Source organism: Mobula birostris, chromosome 6 (genome assembly GCF_030028105.1).
Source record: "Mobula birostris isolate sMobBir1 chromosome 6, sMobBir1.hap1, whole genome shotgun sequence".
NCBI lineage: Eukaryota > Metazoa > Chordata > Chondrichthyes > Myliobatiformes > Myliobatidae > Mobula > Mobula birostris.
This window is the reverse complement of record NC_092375.1, coordinates 149,658,212-149,680,069: the sequence shown is the minus strand read 5'-3', so window position 1 is coordinate 149,680,069 and position 21,858 is coordinate 149,658,212.

The window sequence follows — 21,858 nt, the reverse complement described above, 5'->3', positions numbered from 1 at the left end:
AACCATTGTTGATTTCAGAAAACTTTAGGTTTCATAAGTTGAATCAAAAGAAAGGGGAGTCCATTTCAGCTTATGTGACTGAACTGAAGAAATTGTCTAAGTATTGTCAATTCAGTGATGGGCTTAATGATGCACTGAGAGATAGTTTAGTTTACGGAATCTTCCAAGAAGGCATTCAAAATGGCTCCTAATTGAAGCACAACTCACATTTTAAAGAGTAGTTGAAATAGCTGTATCAATGGAAACAACAGACAGAGACGTAATTGAATTGCAGTCAGGAAAGAAGGTGAGCATGAACAAAATTGCAACATGTATTCAGAAGCCTGCATGTCTGAAACAAATGTTACAGTTCTTGCAGGGACTCACATACACTAGACTAATGCAGGTTTAAAGGTGAAACCTGCTGAAAATGCAACAAATTAGGACACATACAAAGAGCATACCGGGCAGACAAAAATAAATAGACTGCACAGAGGGGAGAAAGAGATAAAAAGTCAAGCTGCAGTTTAAGAAAGAGCACTAATCTGCATGCTGCTGATGAAATATCTGATAATGATGAGAGTGACACAGGACTGATTAGCTTTGAGATTTACTAAGTGAAAACTAACAGAAGACAAGCAATATGACTTACACCAAAAGTGAACAGCAAATTAATTGAAATGGAATTGGACACTGACTAAGCTGTTTCAGTCATTCCACAAAATAAGTTTGAATGGCTGAATTGAAGCCTGCAGATATCCAACTAAGAACTTATACTGGAGCAAAGATAACTCCTGTGGGAATGACATTTGTAACATTGAAATACAACAACCAACAAGCCACATTGTGCTTGTAAGTAGTAAGAACAGAAGGGCTGACATTGTGGGGCCATGATTGGCAGAGATATCTACAAATGGAGGGGAGATCCATCCACTATTTGCATGCCACATCCCTTGCAATAGAGTTGACTGAAAGAGAATTAAGAAAGGTACTGGATGTTGCCATAGCAGAATTCAAGGATAGCAGTGGAAAAGTCAAACATATCAAGGGTAAAATATTGTTAATTGAACATGCTACACCCAATTTTTACAAAACCCATCCAGTTCCTTATACCATCTGTAAAAGAGTAACCAGTGAGCTAGATGACATGAAGGCTGAAGAAATTATTTCCAAGGCTGAGTGAAGTCCATGAGCAATCACAGTGGCCCCAGTAGCCAAGAAGGATGGGTTTGTAAGGTTTTGTGGTAACATTAAGGTCACCATCAATCCAGTACTGAAAGTAGATCAATAACCTCTGTCCAGGATAGAGGATATCTGTGCAGACCTTTCTGGAGAGAAACACTTCAGCAAAGTGGACAGCTGAGGCCTATGAACAGATGGAGATGGAAGAAGAGTCCAAAATATTTCTCACCATAAACACTCACAAAGGGCTTTATCGCTATAATAGGCTTATTTTTGGAGTGGCATCTGCATCTGCACTCTGGCAGAAAGTTATGGACCAGGTGCAGCAAAGCAGCCCAAGCATTCAGTGTTACCTGGATGACATTATTTTTACCAGTCGGGATGACAAGGAACATCGGCAAAATCACAAGGCAGCAAGTGTGAATTCTTTAAACAAAGCATCATTTACTGTGGTCACACCCTTGATGCACAAGGATTACACAAGGATGCTGAGAAAATTCAAGCACTGATGGATGCCCCAAGGTCAAAGGACATGTCACAGTTATGGTCCTTATTAGGATTTGTCAACTACTATAACAGGTTCCTGCCAAACGTTGGCTACTGTGCTCCATCCCTTGAGCTCATTACTCCGGAGAAGGAAGAAATGGCAATAGACAAAGCAGGGTGAGATGGCTTACCAAAACCCAAAGCAAATGGCGACATCAGACACTGTACTCACACATTATGATCTACATTATCCAGTGAAGCTTTTCTTGAATGCCTCGCCTTATGGTAAGGGCGCAGTTATTCACATGTTAATAGTGATGTAAATGAACGCCCCAAAGCCTTTGCATCACATTCCCTTACCACTGCAGAGAAAATGTAGGCACTGATTGATGGAGAGGCCTTGAGTCCAGTTTGGTACGTAAACATTTCCTGTAAGGGAGAGAGTTTACCTTCATTACTGATCATCAGTTACTAGAGTCCTTTATCAATCCACAGAAGGGTGCTCCACTAACAACAGCAGCACCAATGCAGAGATGGGCTCTGTTTCCTGGAGAACACAATTACAAGATTGAATTCAAGAGGACAACTAATCATGGGAATGTTGATGGATTGGCATGTTTACCCTTGGAAAAGAAAATAAATGTACCTGAAAAATTTATAAAAGAGGACACTCCTCTTGACGTATTCTCCCTAATGCAAATCGAAAGCCTCCCTATTATGAAAGAGATGATCTAAAGGGAAACCAGAAAAGATCCCACACTGTCTCAGGTCTACATGGCCACCCAAAGTGCCTGGGATGTGTAGCAAAAATTCTAGTTCCCCCATTATTACTGGCGTCGGGATGAGCTTGCTCTTGATGGGGGTTGCCTTATGTGGGGTTTGAGAGTTGCTGTACCATCCAAGCTGAGAGCTTAAGTGTTGGAGGAACTTATGTCAGTCATCCAGGTATAGTGAAAATGAAAGTGTTGAATTGAAACATTGTCTGGTGGCCTGGGATAGATCAACAGATTGGGTGCCTTGCCATTGCCTGTTCAGGATGTTAACACATCCAGAAGATGTAAAGAGTAATACTTCTCCATCCCTGGGAATTGTCTGCATTTCCCTGGATGAGGATTCTTTTGGATTTTGCCAATCCATTCAAGGGCACAAATGGGCCATAATTTGTTGTGGAATAGTTTCAGTCACTCCTGAAAATGAATGGATTAATATTTATGACACTGGACAACAAATTGTTTTGAAAGCATTGCTTCCACAGAATTTTTTTTGTTTATGATAGACTGCTTGAAGTTGCACCCCAAAATAATTTCAGGCTACTTGCTTCACGTAGGAATTTGGAGAAACAAGAAATTCATTTTATTGAAAAGAATGTGTTTAACTGCATAATGGTGCTGACGCTTTGTCATTGTTCAACTGAGCTAAAAATGTTATGTTGATGATTTTTGTCTTTCACTGTGCTCATCACTGACAATGCAAATATTTGCAGGTCCACATGGGAATGCAGAAAATGAACCTTTAGTGACATGTTGCACTTCAGGGTTTTGTATGTTTAAAACATGCTGTCATCCAGCTGCACATAGTTTGGTGTGCTGTAATTACCAAGAATATTTTCAAGAACATCTTTGAATGCCTTCCATGCGATTTTCTCCCGTCCCACTAGAAGTTCTTTGCATTGTCTATCATTGATGATCTGTTTGATTTGTAGACCAAAAAAATTACCTTCCTTAATTTTGGCATCAGTTATTCTGATTTGAATTATAAATTGAAATAACAAATATAGGCAATTTCAAAAAATGGTGTTTGATGGGGAAATTTCATGGTGATTTTTATAATCAGTAGCCCAAAATCCGTAAGGTAAACCTCAAATTATTCAGGAAACAAAATCTTTGTTGTCTGTTGCTATATTTACACTGCTACAATTGGCTTGGTGGAAAGGTTTGTCCAAAATCTAAGGAATGCACTGCAAACTACATGAGTGGAGCACACTACATTAATGCTGAATCAGAAGCTCATCAATTTCCAATTCCTTTGCATATTCCGATGCAGCACACTTTACAACCAACAACTCACCAGCAATTCTGTTCCTTGGTCATTCCTCGCACTCTCACTTGGATCTCCTCAAACCCAATCTCAGAAGGAGTGTGCAGGACAAACAGCTGAGACAAATTGAGGGTTCCTCAAACAAGGAAGTTCGATATTTCACTCCTGGACAAGTAGTCCTGGAGAGGGACTACTGAGATGATCAAAAATTGGGACTTGGAAAGACTAAGGACAGAATAATAATTTGATAATAAAAATTACTCTGAACTTTGAACTTTACATGTTTGGAGACTGAGCTGATAGAACTCTGCCATGTTGAGTTGCAGTACATTGAAATAATGGATCAACACAATGGAAGCAGCAACATTGTTGAGGATACATTTTGTTTCAGGTTTAGCCAGGGCAGAGGCAGACGGCAAAACTTGAATTCTGGTTAGAGGTAAATACAGTGAAGAAAGTGTTGCAGGATTCCAGGGGATCTACAAGTTAAGGGACTTACATTTTTAGTTGTTACCTGAAATTAGGAAAATAATTTCTCCATAAATGTCAATGAGATAAAGACTGTCAGGTAAATAAAAACTGGGACAATTAATAGATTAAAGTGCAATAAAAAACTGATATTGAGAAGGGGAAAGGGATTACAAGTTTTGCTCATCTTTAGCCCTGTGTAAATTGAGAAAGTGTTAGTTATATAAGTCATTTTAATCAGTTTAATGGGCTAAGATTATCTAAAAATCTTTAATTACAGTGCCTATTAGAAGTGTTCACTCACCCTTGGAAGTTTTCATGTTTTATTGTTTTACAACATTGAATCACAGTAAATTTAATTTGGCTTTTTTAACACTGATCATAAAAAAAACTCTTTCTTGCCAAAATGAAAACAGATCTCTACAAAGTGATATAAATTTATTACAAATATTGAACACAAAATAATTGATTGCATTAGTATTTACCCCTTCAAGTCAGTATTTAGTAGATGCACCTTTGGCAGCAATTACAGCCTTGAGTCTGTGTAGATAGCACTCCATCAGCTTTGCGCATCTGGACACTACAATTTTTCTCCACTCTTCTTTACAAAACTGCTCAAACTCTGTCAGATTGCATGGGGATTGTGAGTGAACAGCCCTTTTCAAGTCCAGCCACAAATTCTCAATTAGATTGAGGTCTTGACTCTGACCTAGCCACTCCAGAACATTAACTTTGTTTTTCTTGTCATTCCTGTCATTTGGCTTTAAGATTTGGGTGTCATTGTTTTTCTGGAAAACAAATCTTCTTCGAAGTCACAGTTCTTTAACAGACTGCATCAGGTTTTCTACCAGGATTTTCCTGTATGTTTCTGCATCCATTTTACCTTCTCAAGCCATCCAGGGCCTGCTGCAATGAAGCAACCCCACAGCATGATGTAGCCACCACCGTGCTTCACAATAGGGATAGTGAGTTTCTGATGATGTGTGGTGTTTGGCTTATGCCAGTCATTGCATTTAGACTGATGGCCAAAAAGCCCAATTTTGGTTTCATCAGACCATAGAGCCTTCTTACAGCTGACTTCAGAGTCTCCTACATGCAGTCTGGCAAACTCTAGCTGAGATTTCAAGTGAGATTTTTTCCATCAGTGGCTTTCTCTTTGCTACTCTCTCATAAAGCTATGACTGGTGAAGCACCTGAGCAACAGTTGTTGCATGTGCAGTCTCTCCCCTCTCAGCCACTGAAGCTTGTAACTCCTCCAAAGTTGTCAACATGCACAACACGCTGGAGGAAATCAGCAGGTCCGTCAGCACCCATGGAAACGAACAGTCAACGTTTCGGGCCGAGACCCTTCGTCAGGACTGAAGTGGGGGGGGCAGGGGCCCTATAAAGAAGATGGGGGGGGGGAAGGATGGGAAGGAGAAGGCTCGTAGGTGCCAGGTGAAAAACCAGTAAGGGGAAAGATAAAGGGGTGGGGGAGGGGAAGCAGGGTGGTGATAGGCAGGAAAGGTGAAGAAGGAATAGGGGAAAACACAATGGGTAGTAGAAGGAGGCGGAACCATGAGGGAGGTGATAGGCAGCTGGAGGAGGGGGCAGAGTGAAACTGGGTTGAGGGAAAGGAGGGGGAGGGAATTACTGGAACTTAGAGATTTCAATGTTCATGCCAATGGGCTGAAGATTACCCAGATGGTATATGAGGTGTTGTTCCTCCACCCTGAGTTTGGCCTCATCATGGCAGTAGAGGAGGCCATGTATCGGCATATCCGAATCGGAATGTGAAGCAGAGTTGAAATGGGTGGCAACAGGGAGATCCTGTCTGTGGTGGCGGACGGAGTGGAGGTGCTTGATGAATCGGTCCCCCAATCTGCGTCAGGTCTCATTGATGTAGAGGAGGCCACACAGGGAGCACCGGATGCAACAGATGACCCCAACAGACTCACAAATGAAGTGTTACCTCACCTGGAAGGACTGTTTGGGGCCCTGAATGGTGGCACTAACGTGGGTGGAGCATTGGCTGGTCGGCATAAAACAGAGAGTGAGAATAAAGGGATCCTATTCTAGCTGACTGCCAGTAACCAGTGGAGTTCCACAGGGGTCGGTGTTGGGACTGTTACTTTTTATGATGTATGTCAATGACTTGGACGACGATATTAAGGGATTTGTGGCTAAATTTGCTGATGATACAAAGATACGTGAAGGAACGGGTAGTGTTGAGGAAATAGAGAGCCTGCAGAGAGACTTAGATACTTTAGGGGAATGGGCGAAGAAGTGGCAAATGAAATACAATGTTGGAAAGTGTATGGTCATGCACTTTGGTGGAAGAAATAAATGGGCAGACTATTATTTATATGGGGAGAGAATTCAAAATGCAGAGATGCAAAGAGACTTGGGAGTCCTTGTGCAAGATACTCTAAGAGGTTAACCTGCATGTTGAGTTGGTTGTGAAGAAGGCAAATGCAATGCTGGCATTCATTTCTAGAGGTATAGAATATAAGAGCAGGGATGTGATGGTGAGGCTCTATAAGGCATTTGTGAGACCACACTTGGAGTATTGTGTGCAGTTTTGGGCTCCTTATTTTAGAAACAATATACTAACATTGGAGAGGGTTCAGAGAAAATTCATGAGAATGATTCCAGGAATGAAAGAGTTCCCGTATGAGGAACGTCTGGCAGCTCTTGGGTTGTATTCCCTGGAGTTCAGGAGAATGAGGGGGGATCTCATGGAAACATTCCAAATGTTAAAAAGCTTGAACAGATTAGATATGGCAAACTTATTTCCCGTGGTAGGGGATTCTAGGACAAGAGGGCACGACTTCAGGATTGGCGGAAGTCCTTTTAGAACTGAGATGTGGAGAAATTACTTTAGTCAGAGGGTGGTAAATCTGTGGAATTTGTTGCCACAAGTGGCTGTGGAGGCCAAGTCATTGGGTGTATTTAAGGCAGAGATAGATAGGTTCTTGATTAGCCAGGGGATCAAAGGGTATGGGGTGAAAGCAGGGGAGTGGGGATGACTGGATGAAGTGGATCAGCCCATGATTCAATGGTGGAGGAGACTCGATGGGCCGAATGGCCCGCTTCTGCTCCTAAACCTTATGGTCTTATGATTGACTTAACTGCACTCCAGGGAATATTTAGTGACTTGGAAATTTTTTTGTATCCATCCCTTGACTTGTGCTTTTCAAGAACTTTTTCACAGACTTGCTTGGAGTGCTCTTTTGTCTTCATGGTGTAGTTTTTGTCAGGATACTGACTCACCTGCAGTTGGATCTTCCAGATACAAGTTTATTTTTACTACAATCAATTGAAACACCTTGACTGCACACAGGTCTCCATTTAACTAATTATGTGACTTCTAAAACTAGTTGGCTGCACCAGTGTTGATTAGGTGTGTCATATTAAAGAGGAATGGATACTTACGCAATAAATTATTTTTTGGTTTATATTTGTAATTAATTTGGATCACTTTGTAGAGATCTTTTTTCACTTTGACATAAAAAAGTATTTTTCTGTTCATCGGTGTCAAAAATGCCAAATTAAATGCACTGTGATTCAATGTTATAAAACAATAAAACAAGAAGACTTCCAATGGGGTGTGAATACTTTTTATAGGCACTGTATGACACCCAGGTAAAATCATTTTGTTAGCTTGGTTGTATTTGTATTTGCTTATTAGGAAACACTGATGTATATCAGCTTTGGTTTAAAAATCCATCATGTGCATAAACATTGGCCCATTGATTTTGTATAACCATAATTCCTAACTAGATCTTCAGTTCTAAATAAAGTTCTGGTCATAATGAATTCCAAATACATAGGTGTTTAACAGTAAAATAGGTAATTCTGTGAAGGATGAAGAAAAACAGAAAGAGAGTTGTATATTAATAAAAAGATCCTTGATGATGACATGTTTAAAGTGTGTTATTGAAGAGGTAAATATGAGCCTAACAGGTACTGGTGTTCAGTAAATGGAGATCAAAGGAATACACACTTCCAATAAAAGTCTTATTATGAATTTTGATCATTATCTTTTGGAACAAAAGCCCTGTAGTTCATTGTTAAGTAAGTACACCTTATAATGCAATAGAAAAACATTGCCAAGGTTTCAAGCAGTCCTTTGCTGTCTATGGCATCAAGTTGTTAATTTGAATAGACTGGAGTCCCTCAATTATTAATCTGTTCTTCATAGGCTGTGATTTAACTTTATTATATGAGCTTTGCAGGCTAATCATTTTATTGGCTTCTGTACCAACGAAGCAGGAGATTGATGTGTCTGAAAATTATCTGGATGAACACTTAAGCATAGTGGACCACTGAAGAGGAGTAGGTACTGAACCTGGTTAATATAAAATTAGTATTTAGCCAAATACTTAACACACTCAGGTGCATGTATGGTTTATGGGAAATAGTAACCTCAGTTCTAATTAATAATATTACAAGCATTGTGATATGCTCATTTTACACGGCTAAATATAAACTGCTTAATTGCTGGTAAATGAATTTGTAAAGCAGCCAACTGTGTACTTTCTACGCCAAAGTTAAGACCAAAATGTTTATCAGAATAATAGTTTGTATTTGTACATTGTCCAGTGTTTCGTATCCAGCTCCCTACTTTGAACTGATTCTTCCGACAGATTAAACTTGAATAACCAAATGGACTCCTTTGTGTTTCTGATGTTTCCCAGTCCCGCTGTGGCTCTGGCTGATCAGGACTGAAATTGTAGCTACTAATTTCTAAACTAAACACAATTCTTTTTACTTACATATTTTTGTGAGTGTGTGTACCACATGGCTTCATGCATTTGGCCTTCTCAATTAACATCTTACCTTCTCACTCAAGCCATTAGCTTCATTTAGACAAAAACTCTGTGGCCTACGTTCTCACCTTCACCAACCCCTGTATCCATTGCTCCATATTTACCTTTGCTCCCGGTCCACTGACATCTACAAACCCCTTGATGATAAGCCCAGAAGACATAGGAGCAGAAGTAGCCTTTTCAGTCTGCTCCACCATTAGATCAGGACTGATTTATTTTCCCTCCTTAATCCCATCCTTCAGCCTTCTCCCTGTAACCATTGAACCTATCATTCTCTGCTTTAAATGTATCCAGTTACTTGGCCTCACAGCCATCTGTGGCAATGAATTCCACAGACTTACCACCCTCAGACTAACGCAATTCCTCCTCATCTCTTTTCTAAAGATATCCTTGTATTCCGAGGCTGTTCTCTCTGATTTTAGACTCTCGCACTATTGGAACAATCCTCTCCATGTCCACTTTACTTTGGCATTTTAATATTCGATACATTTCAATGAGATCCTCCCTCATTTTTCTAAGCTCAATCAAACACTCCTCATATGTTAACCCTTTCATTCCTGGGATCATTTTCATAAACTTCCAATAAATTGAATTTCTGTCACTTTCTCCAGCCCGTGCAAGGATGTTGCATTGCTCAGTCTTTGCCATGTCCCACTTCCTATACCCCTCCAGAGCCAACTATGTTTTCAGCAGGATTGGTGCTGCGTTCAGAAATTCTCTCCCTAAACATATCAGCATGTCCATCTCCATTTCCTGCATTAAAAAAGTTGGCCATGAGCACCAAACATAGTACATTATAACAGAAGAAGTGCAAGTGAATCACTGTTTCACAGAATTGAAGACTGAGCTGGATTGGAAAAGCAAATTCAGAACTGCTCAGTGGCACAGCTAGTATATATAGGCATCTGTTAGTCTCGCGAGACCATGGATTTGCGCCTTGGAAGGTTTCCAGGGTGTAGGCCTGGGCAAGGTTGTATGGAAGACCAGCAGTTGCCCATGCTGCAAGTCTCCCCACTCCACGCCACCGATGTCATCCAAGGGAAGGGCATTAGGACCCATACAGCTGAGCACCGGTGTCGTTGCAGAGCAATGTGTGGTTAAGTGCCTTGCTCAAGGACACAACACATTGCCTTAGCCAAGGCTAGCGACCTTCAGATCACTAGACGATCGCCTTAACCACTTGGCCACACGCCGACACAACAGCTAGTATAGAGTTTCTCATTTATCAGGTATGGAAAAGGGCTTCCTTATTCATTCCTGAATGAACTTGAATTAATTTTAAGCAGCGTAGATTTACCCTCAGCAGATTTATTTTATGCTGTTACAGAGCTATAGACAAATACAAACAGAAACAGGCCCTTGACCCACCATCAATCACCTATTTAAAATAACCCTATATTAATTCAATATTTTATTTTTCCCACATCTTCAGCAAGTCTCTCAAGGCACTCGGAACTGGAAATAGGTGCCATGGTGTGCAAGCCAATCAAAAGGAAAGAGCCGCTGCAGTTTTTAAACCAACTAATCAATGATCGACAAGGGAGAAGTGGCTTTCGACTGACAAATAAGCCAGCTCCCCACATGACAACATAGATAGTGAAAGGTTTGTTCCCAAAAAACAGGAACTGTAGATGTTAAGTTAATGTTTTTCTTTGGTGTGGGATCAATATATATATATTTTTTCGGAACAAGGAAAAAGGTGGGAAAATGGAGTTGTGACGCAGATCAGCCATGATCTAATCCAGTGGTCCCTAACCTCCGGGCCGCAGACTGATACATTGCCATGAAGAATGCAGTGGCGCAGCGGTAGTCAGAACGCACCCAGCACATCTTTAAGAGAAAAGCCAATATAAACAAGCTAATTAATTAGTTGCTGCCTGGCACGTAAATGTCGGCCCAGATCAGAGGCAACACAATTGGCAATCAGCTCTGATCTGGGCCAACATTTACGTGCCAGGCGGCACCTAATTAATTAGCTTGTTTATTTCAGCTTTTCTCTTAAAGATGTGCTGGGTGCGTTCTGACCACCACTGCACTATTGCATTCTTCGTGGCTTGGTATCGGTCCGCAGCCCGGAGGTTGGGGTCCACTGATCTAATCAAATGGTAGTGTTAGCCCAAAGAGCTTAAAGACGTAATGTTGTCCTTGATGTTGTTGTGTTATAATGTAGTATCTCAATGTTAAAACTCATCAGGATTTCAGTGACCACAAGAGGTAATAATGACTTTCCCACGAAATAATGCAGTTGCTGCAGATCTGAAATGAAAACCAAAAGTCCTGCAAATACTCAGAAGATCAGGCAGCATCAATGGAGAGGGAAACGGGATTAACATTTCAAGTGATGATCTTTCATCCGAATTTCCCTGGTCTTGATTTTAAACTAATTGTATATGTTAGTTAAACTGAAGTGGCAACAAATTGTATTGGCAAAAATAAAGCTGTCCAAAATATCTTTGTTAAATATTTGTCATTTTCTTTTCTTTAAAAATCCTGGACTTGCCATAAATCATCAAGTGATACAACATGGAGACAGGTCCTTTAGCCCATCGAGTCCCCACCAAACATCTTACATTAATCTTACATTAAAGCCATGTTCCTTTCTCCCATGTTCATTACAATTCCACCACCTCCCATCCCACTCACCAGAGCCTATCACTCACTTACGCAATAGTGACAATTTACAGCGGATAATTAACCTATCAGCCCAAACATCTTTGGGATGTGGGACTAAACTGGAGTAGCTGGAGAGTACCGTCAGGGTGAATGTACAAACTCCACACTGAGGGTACACAGGGTCAGGAATAAACCCGCAATTCCAGCACTGTGAGGCATCAGCTCTGCCTGTAGCATCACTTCCTACAAAATGAAAGAAGCACAGACCTCCTACACATTTCAAAGTATGTCAGTAATTTAGTTTGGTCTTATTATGAAGTTTGACCAGACACATGCATCTGTAGAAATGAAACAGGCTCACTAAGGAATGGTTTCCAAAATTATTGTTTTGTTCCAAGATCTGATAGGGAATTTCCAAAGGATCTTCATCTTATTTGTTTAGTTAACCCTTTAGGATTTAGCAGCAGTGTGCATATTTGGACTGATCGGTTAGTTTATATTGCTGCTTCTGGATAGCGGTCACTGAACCTGTAAACATGGTTCAACTTGTTACTCAGTCTCTGAAGTGTGTGAGACCTAGTGAGAGTACCAACTGATTGCAATGAAAGAACTTTATTTACACAGGATATGTCCTTCCAGATTAGTTTATGCACAAGGTCATACCTTATTTTATAGATGGCAGGGTTAAGCCCATGAAAGTGCACTGTTTTGATTTAGAATAGAAACAGTACATCATAGAGCACAAATCATAGCACTCAGTTGTCTCCACTCAAACCAGCAACAAGTCTAGAGCTGCCATTAAATGAATGAAATGACTTTCTGTGGCCTGGTGCACCATGTGTAACTCATTTCATGGTCTCCCAAAACATGCCAAGGCTGTACTTTAGTTTGGTACTGGCTCAGTAAGGATGAGCTAACATGACCGCTGCTATGTTTTGGGGATTAATGTCTCTCCTTTCTGAATTGCCCAAAACGATATTTAATTGACAGTGCTTCTAATCGATTTCCTTCTTTTTAATCACCTCCTGTCATACAGTTACTTAAGGAAATCATGTTTTGTTCCCTTTAAATTGGAGGTAACTCACCCCGGTGTAGGGTGGAAATACATGAGGATCTTATTTGCATCTATATAAAAATCAATTAAGTGACTGCCGTTCTTTGTAATCTGGTTCAAACCAGCACATTATCCAAAGATAAACATTATGATCCTGCAATCAGCACAGAATCTCCAACCTGACATAAACTTCAGCTTTTCTACTGACCAGAAACACTTTCTTCAATGACTGCTGCAAAACCCATGCTTGCCCTGGAGAAACTAATTTTATAAACATCGAGTCTGAACCCCTCAATTGATTTGCATTAGTTTTGTGCTTTTCAGAATGATAAAACTTAATTTAAATTTAGACTTCAAAAAGTTTTATGAGATATTTCAGCTTCTTCTTTAACTTTGTGTGTATATTCCAATCTTGGTATTGTTTTAACTGATAGAACAATTTAAAAACTGAGCATGTTTTACCTTCCAGGTTAATCTTATGGGAGAACTCATCAACCAATTGTTCATGTAGTCAGCTTAATGACGTCACTTCTGCTAGACACAACAGATCACTTATAGTCGGCACTTTGATGGCATGCCAGTATGAAAAAGAATTAATATATGCCATAGAGCCTGCTTAATCTTTGTAGGAAAGTTTATTTAAGGCCATTCGTGAGCACAATTCCTTCTGCACTCACTGCAATGTCTGGACCATTGGGAAATAAGATAATTGCTTCACTCTAGTTGACTTTAGTTCAAGAAATAAATGTACAATTAATTTGGTTCCTTTCATGCTCTAACCCTACTTTAATAAGTAATGAAATAAACAATTTACCTCAGCCTCTGCCACTGTCAGTTAATAAATAATAGATTAGTCTCTTACAAACTAGTTCAGAATTGTTTTACACTTCTGAATCCTTGTGGCTCTGAATTAATCAATCTTGCCCTTCTCTATCTGCTGTTTACATGACACTGTAATGTCTCGCTCTTGTCTTCTTTCAAAATTTGCTTCATTTGTAGTTGACCACAACTCGTATGAACTGTGCAGTTGCATCCTCCTGCCAGTCATCGTGTTATGGTTACAACACTGCTGGTTTCTTAGTTATATTCAAGCACGTCGGAACATATCGTTCCTCCTATCATCCAAGATCTTAGCACAGGGTGGCACCATGTTGATGAATAGCAGAAAAAGTCGTGCTGCAACATTATACTGTCCCAATGTTTAGGATGTGAGAAAAAGAGTAAATGGGTCAAATCTCTGGCGAAACTACTGAAGGCAAAAATCTCTTTTAGTCTACTCTATCTTAAAAATGAGACAGACTTTTAAGAGATTTGGGAATGCAACAAAGAAAAAGCATATTTGTAATACGAACACTTATTCATCCAAAGAAGAAGTATTCTAAAGACAGGATAATGCAACCGTGGCTGCCAAGGGAAGTTACAGCCATCAAAAAAGCAAAATAGAGGGCATATCATAGAGCAATAATTAGTGTGAAGCTAGAGGATTGGAAGGCTTTTAAAAAAACAACAGAAAACAACTAAAAATGCCAGAATAAGAGAAAAGATGAAATATGAAGGTAAGCTAGCCATTAATATCAAAAAAAATAAGTATTTTGAGATATATAAGGAGTAAAAGAGAAGCGAGAGTAGATACCGGAAAGTAGGGAAATGATGATGGAGAGGGAAATGGAGAACAAGGAAATGGTAGATGAACTGAATAAGTATTTTATGTCACTCTTCACTGTGGAAAACATAGAAACATAGAAAATAGGTGCAAGAGTAGGCTATTCGGCCCTTCGAGCTTGCACCGCCATTTATTATGATCATGGCTGATCATCCAACTCAGAACCCTGCACCAGCCTTCCCTCCACACCCCCTGATCCCTTTAGCCACAAGGGCCATATCTAACTCCCTCTTAAATATAGCCAATGAACTGGCCTCAACTGTTTCCTGTGGCAGAGAATTCCACAGATTCACCACTCTGTGTGTGAAGAAGTTTTTCCTAATCTCAGTCCTAAAAGGCTTCCCCCTTATCCTCAAACTGTGACCCCTCGTTCTGGACTTCCCCAACATCCGGAACAATCTTCCTGCATCTAGCCTGTCCAATCCCTTTAGGATTTTATATGTTTCAATCAGATCCCCCCTCAATCTTCTAAATTCCAATGAGTACAAGCCAAGTTCATCCAGTCTTTCTTCATATGAAAGTCCTGCCATCCCAGGAATCAATCTGGTGAACCTTCTTTGTACTCCCTCTATGGCAAGGATATCTTTCCTCAGATTAGGGGACCAAAACTGCACACAATACTCCAGGTGTGCTCTCACCAAGGCCTTGTACAACTGCAGTAGTACCTCCCTGCTCCTGTACTCGAATCCTCTCGCTATAAATGCCAGCATACCATTCGCCTTTTTCACCGCCTGCTGTACCTGCATGCCCACTTTCAATGACTGGTGTACAATGACACCCAGGTCTCGTTGCACCTCCCCTTTTCCTAACCGGCCACCATTCAGATAATAATCTGTTTTCCTGTTTTTGCCACCAAAGCGGATAACCTCACATTTATCCACATTAAATTGCATCTGCCATGAATTTGCCCACTCACCTAACCTATCCAAGTCACCCTGCATCCTCTTAGCATCCTCCTCACAGCTAACACTGCCGCCCAGCTTTGTGTCATCCGCAAACTTGGAGATGCTGCATTTAATTCCCTCATCCAAGCCATTAATATATATTGTAAACAACTGGGGTCCCAACACTAAGCCTTGCGGTACCCCACTAGTCACCACCTGCCATTCTGAAAAGGTCCCGTTTATTCCCACTCTTTGCTTCCTGTCTGCTAACCAATTCTCTATCCACATCAATACCTTACCCCCAATACCGTGTGCTTTAAGTTTGCACACTAATCTCCTGTGTGAGACCTTGTCAAAAGCCTTTTGAAAATCCAAATATACCACATCCACTGGTTCTCCCCACTAGCAGTATGTCAGAAGTTCAAAAGCACCAGGGGGCAGAAGTGAGCGCAGTTGCTATTACCAGGGAGAAGTGCCTAGGAAGCGAAAAGGTCTGAAGGTAGATAGGCCACCTGGACCAGACGGACCGCAGTGTTCATAAAGAGGTAGCTGAAGAGATAGTGGAGGTATTAGTAATGACCTTACAAGGATCAGTAGATTCTGACACAGTCTGGAGCAATGGAAAATTGCAAATGTCACTTCACTTTTCAAGATGGAGAAAAGCAGAAGAAAGGAAGTTATAGCCCAGTTAGCCTCTCCTCAATGGCAGAGATGATGTTTGATTCGATTGGTAAGGATGAGGTTTCAGAGTACCTAGAGGCACATGGTAAAATAGGCCAAAGTCAGCATAGTTTCTTTAAGGGAAAATCTTGCCTGACAAATCTATTGGAATACTCTGAGGAAATAACAAACAGGATAGACAAAGAAGAATCACTGTATGTTGTGTACTTGGACAGCCTAGATAGTGCGGGTGTGGAGAGGATGTCTCCTATAGTGGGCGAGTCGAGGACTAGAGCTCAGCCTCAGAACAGAGGATCGTCCATTTAGAACGGAGATTAGGAATAACTTCTTTAGTCAGAGAGTGGAGAATCTGTGGAATTCATTGTCACAGGTGGCTGTGAGGCCAGGTCATTAGGTGTATTTAAGGTGGAAGTTGATGGATTCTTGATGTCAAAAGGTGAAAGGTTATGGGGAGAAGGCACAAGATTGGGGTTCAGAGGAAAATGGATCAGCTGTGATCAAATGGCTGATCAGACTTGATGGGGTGGGTTTGAATGGTCTAACTCTGCTACTATATCTTATGGTTTTATGGTCTTAATGCTGGAAATCCAAAACAAAGATGGAAGATGATGAAAAATAACTAAATTGGTGAGCTGTTAAAACAGAAGGGTAGGTTAACATTAAGATAAACAAACATTAACAGAGTTAACTTACAACAATAATTATGTCAAAGTTAATGATATTGTGCACATATTACAGCAAATTATATACACAAGATGTCCACGTCACCTTGCATAGTTTTTTTTATGCATAGGTCTGTTTTAAGATTAACTGTCCATTGTGAGGGCCACATTTAACTTTTAATAATCACTCTGTTCTGAGGGTTTGACCTTTAAGCAAGATTCAAGCTGTTTTTTTTCTTATAGCAGCCACATTCTGAGTTCTTCAATTCAATTTTTAATCCTTTGGTGTATATTGTTCACTTTTTTGAACTAAGGCATCATTTCTTCTGTAGTCAAATCCTCTCTTAAGAGAGGTAGACATAGAATTTACTTTCCTAATTATACCCGACCAATCAACATGTAGATTGATGTCCTCCTTGAACACTGCACTGAACCTGTGACATCCAGCTTTAAATATCCTGATTTGTACCCTGCCCAATATTGCAGCTCCACTTGCTCAGCTTTGGAAAATTGCTGCAAAGTTTTCTGGAGAGACAATAGACTGCAGATGCTTGAAAGCAGAGTAACACACATCTGCTGGAAGGACTCCACCGATTGAGCAACATCAGACGTCTTTGTGATGCAAGATTTCGACCCAAAATATTAACAATTTCTCTCCTCCCATGCTGTTTGACCCACAATGTTTTCTAGTCTTCACTGTTCCTTAGTTTGATGAAGCTGATTCTAATTCTGCATCATGGTCTGCTGAGCCACGATCATTTCTCACTAGAGTACTGATCTCATCCTTTATTAATAGCTGGTAATGAACAGCAAGTTTGGCAGCATAAAGGAAGAAAGGGACAGGGTTGATTCTTCAGGGCCATGATCTTTCATCGCGAGTGGGGAGAGGTAAAATAGAGATCAAAAGAGTCATAGAGTCATACAGCTTGAAGACAGGCACTTTGGCCCATCTGGGTTAGTATAAGCTCGTCCCATTGGCCAGTGTTTTCCCCACAACCTTCTAACTCTTTCCCAGCCATTTACCTGTCCAACTGTCTTAAAAGTATTGTACCTAATTCCACCACTTCTTCTGGTAGCTCATTCAAGGTACAATACAGACCACTTTTTGTGGGAAAAAAGCCAAGTGCCCCTTTAACTTCTTATTAAATCTTTCTCCTCTCACCCTTAACCCTATGTCCTTTTGTTCTTGATTCCCTAGCCCTGGGAAAATTCACCCCATCTCTGTCCCTCATGATTTTATGCATTTCCATAAGGTCACTTTGCAGTCTCTAATGTTCCAAGTCTTAGGTTGAACGACAGAGTCACTGTACTTCACTTGGAGAAGGCCTTGCTCTGTATTAAGGAAATCCAAATAAGTTCATGATGTGGGAAATATAAAAAATTGGATTTATTTGTTTATTTATTTGTGTGTTTATTTATCTTTTGAGAATATTAGCCTTCCTCCCCATGATGGATTATTTTGTTACCTGCTTCTGTCCCACCTATCATCACAACCTGGTTTTCTGAAGTAGTATTGAGAGCTGGGTATTTTGCTGGGTGTTACTGGTGCATCCAATGAAGTCACAAGCTGCAGTTCACTATCTCCTGTTCAAATATATTAATAGAATGAAAATCACAAAGAAAATGCACCTGAATTGCTGAAATGAAGTAGTCTGAAATAAGGCTGGCGGTGAAATCAGGAAATTGGCTCTCTTTCATTCTTAATTACTATTCTTCGAGCTTACAATTTTCATTTTGAATGTGGCTTGGCTTGTGTTATAAGCTGTTGCTTGGCTAAGAATTACTTAAATTGACCTGCTCATTTTCTTCTGCACTCCTTCCCACTTTCAGATCAAAAGGAAACTAGCCTCAACTCTTTGGGCCTGGCAACCTTCCTGTTTCCATACACAGATTAAGATCACTCAGCAAGAGTGAAGGTAGCAAACCATAGACACAAGAGATTCTGCTGATGCTGGAAATCTTGAGCAACACACATAAGATGCTGGAGGAACTCAGGAAGTCAGGCAACATCTATGAAGGAGGATAAACAGTTGATGTTTTGGGCCAAAGCCCTTTATCAGGCCATTCAGTGTCTTGGCCAGGAACATTGACTGTTTATTTCCTTCCATAGATACTGCCTGACCTGCGAGGTTCTTCCAGCATTTTTGAGTGTTGCTGAAAGTAACAAACAGTGCACCAGAGAGAGTGAGACGTAATAGAAGTCAGAGTGATGGATGGAGAGCATGAGAGCATCCAAGGGAATGAAGATGAACCCTTTTTGATGCCCTTCCTTGGCGCAATGCCTCACATCCCTTCACCAAGCCCTTTTCTCAACTCTGACACATGCTGATCACAGACATCCCACCTCTCCCAGGAGTTCCGGGAGTCTCCCGCATATCGATAGTGGCTCCCTGACATCCGGAAATTATATACAATATCCCAGAAACAGACTTCTTTGAGAAGGAGAGCGAGCATCCTGATTGGTCTCTCTTCGTGCTAAGAGTGGTCCCCAACCACCGGGCCGCGAGGAAACAATATGATTTGATGATATGAAACAATATGAGTCAGCTGCATCTTTCCTCATTCCCTGTCACGCCCACTGTTGAACTTTAATGCATTCTAGGTCATCAGTGACCTAAGACGTGCAAAGGAATGGGTCCGTGACCCATTTGTGAATGCCCCCGGTGAATCTTCCATGTCAGCGCAGGAAAAAGATCAACTCCTCGAGCTTGTAAATGACAGCAGGCTGAAAGTATGTTTGACATAACATCTCTGCCAGCATTCTGGATCAAAGTCAAGGCTGAATATCCTGAAATAGCCACAAAAGCACTGAAAACATTGCTTCCATTTCCAACATCATATCTCTGTGAAGCAGAGTTTTCTGTAATGAATGCGGAATAGACTGGACATAAGGAACCCCTTTCGAGTATCGTTGTCTCCCATCACCCCTCGTTGGAACCATGTTGTTGCAGGAGAACAAGCCCAGGGCTCCCACTGATTCAGCGATATTGGTGTGTTACAATGATTTTATATGTTCATTCAAGGAAAATATGCGCTGTGTGTTTAATATCCAAACGTTACTTAAAATGTTATGATGCTATTGACTTATAAGTGACTTATAATTCAGTGGCCCCCAACCTCCAGGCCGCGAAGAATACTGCTGATTGCGTTGTCTCTGATCTGGGCCGACATTTACATGCCGGATGGCACCTAATCAATTAGCTTGTTTACTTCGGCTTTTTTCTTAAAGATGTGCTGGGTGCGTTCTGGCTACTGCTGTACCGCTGCATCCTTCACAGCCCGGAGGTTTGGGACCACTGTTATAATTGACTCATCACTACATTCATGCAAGGAAAATATGCGCTGTGTGTTTAATATTAAATTCATTAGATAAACCTCTTTAGAAATGAAATTGAGAGTATTAGCCACTTATAAGTGACTTATAGTTGACTTATCACCTATATTCTGGTCACATTTAACATCCACCCACCTCCCCCCCCCCCCCCGCAAGAATATTGTCAATATTAAACCGGTCCGCGGTGCAAAAAAGGTTGGGGACCCCTGATTTAAACTAGCTGGCTAACTGCTAAGGAATTATGCTATTATGTCCTACGTGATGAGGCCAAACTCCCTGTAGACTTGCTTAAAGTTGTAATAGAATAAACATGATAATATAATATAAGTACATATTTTAATGTCACATTTGCTGCATATACCCAATATGGTTTACAGATTAGACAAAATCACTAAACAAAGTATTACATACACCCTTGGAGGTTGAGAGGGGTGGGGGGGGGTGCTACCTCCCTGAAATGGTGGGGCTACCTCCCTGAAATGAGTTTTTGCAGGGTGGGATGTCTGCGATCAGTTCTTACCATTAGGGATGCTATGGACTCAGTCCAGATTCCTTCTTGAAACTGGCCTGGAATACAGCATAACTTTGACACTGAGGTCCCTGTGGTGGAAAATCAGACAGGGAAGATTGCTTAATTCTGTCAACAACCTGAGGATACAATAAAGACTGGCTGCTGCCTCCATATTGGTAGGCAGTGGTGCCGTGGTTATTGTTGTAATTGTACAGTTCCAGTGAGCCAGTTTTAAAACTAAACTCTTGTGCAACCTAGGTGGAGATTATATGTTCTCTCTTTGACTACATGGACTTCTTCAGGTGCTTCAGTATCCACCCAAAGCCCAAAGACATGTGGGTAGGTAGATTAATAGGCTGCTGTGAATGATCCCCAGTGCTGGTGAGTGATCTGGGAATCAGGGTGGGGTTGGCAGGCGTGTAAGAAAGAATAAGCTATAATTAAGTAGGTGGGAGAAAGGGAATGCTCTGAGAGACAGCATAGACTGAATGCCCTGAATGACCTTCTTCAACCTTATAAAGAAGGATGAGAACATCAGAATAAGAGTTAGCCAACATATCATTAGTACTCTATGTGGTTAGACATCTGGGTTCTGGCCAAAGCATGACTGGAGGAATGACAGGAGTAGGGCTGGTTTCACCCTTAACTTCCCTCATTGCATGGATGATCCTGGCTCGCTACACATCCACATTAACCTTCGTTCCTCCAATACTAGAATATCTCCTGCAATTGCTTGCAACTTCCTAGAGCAGGTTCATGGTGCCACCAGGTCCTGGACTGTCCACTTCATTTCCCTACACCCTGATACATTATAGTCAGTGAAATTAACCACAGTAATAGCAATAGTATTAACTTAAACAACAGGAATTCTGCAGATGCTGGAAATTCAAGCAACACACATCAAAGTTGCTGGTGAGCGCAGCAGGCCTTTAGTTCCTTCAGTTAGTCCTGACGAAGGGCCTTGGCCTGAAACGTCGACTGTACCTCTTCCGAGAGATGCTGCCTGGCCTGCTGCATTCACCAGCAACTTTAATAGTATTAACTTTCTGCTTTAATGTAACAAAGAATCTCAAGATTCTTCATTGGCATTCTCTCTTTAATTCTTTCTTCATATTTTCTTTCTTTTACACAAAAAGCTTTTTGGTCTTCTGTTCATTTTCCCAAAATTTCGTTCTGAAATATATCTGGATTTTGGTTATAATCAATTTTCAAACTTTTCCAATGTTTTTTTTTCACATATATACCTCATCCAAAACCTGTTTGAGTATTAAGTTTTATAGTGAGACAGTCTATTTAATTACATTTTCTTGGTCTCTTCCCACAACTCTGTAATTTTTTTTTTGGAGTTTTAAATGCTGTTTTTTTAAAGCTGTAATAGTCTTAGTTTTCACCACAATTTTATTCAAAGTTCAAAGTAAATTTATTACCAAAGTACATATACGTCACCATATACTATACGACCCTGAGATTCATTTTCTTGTGGGCATAATCAA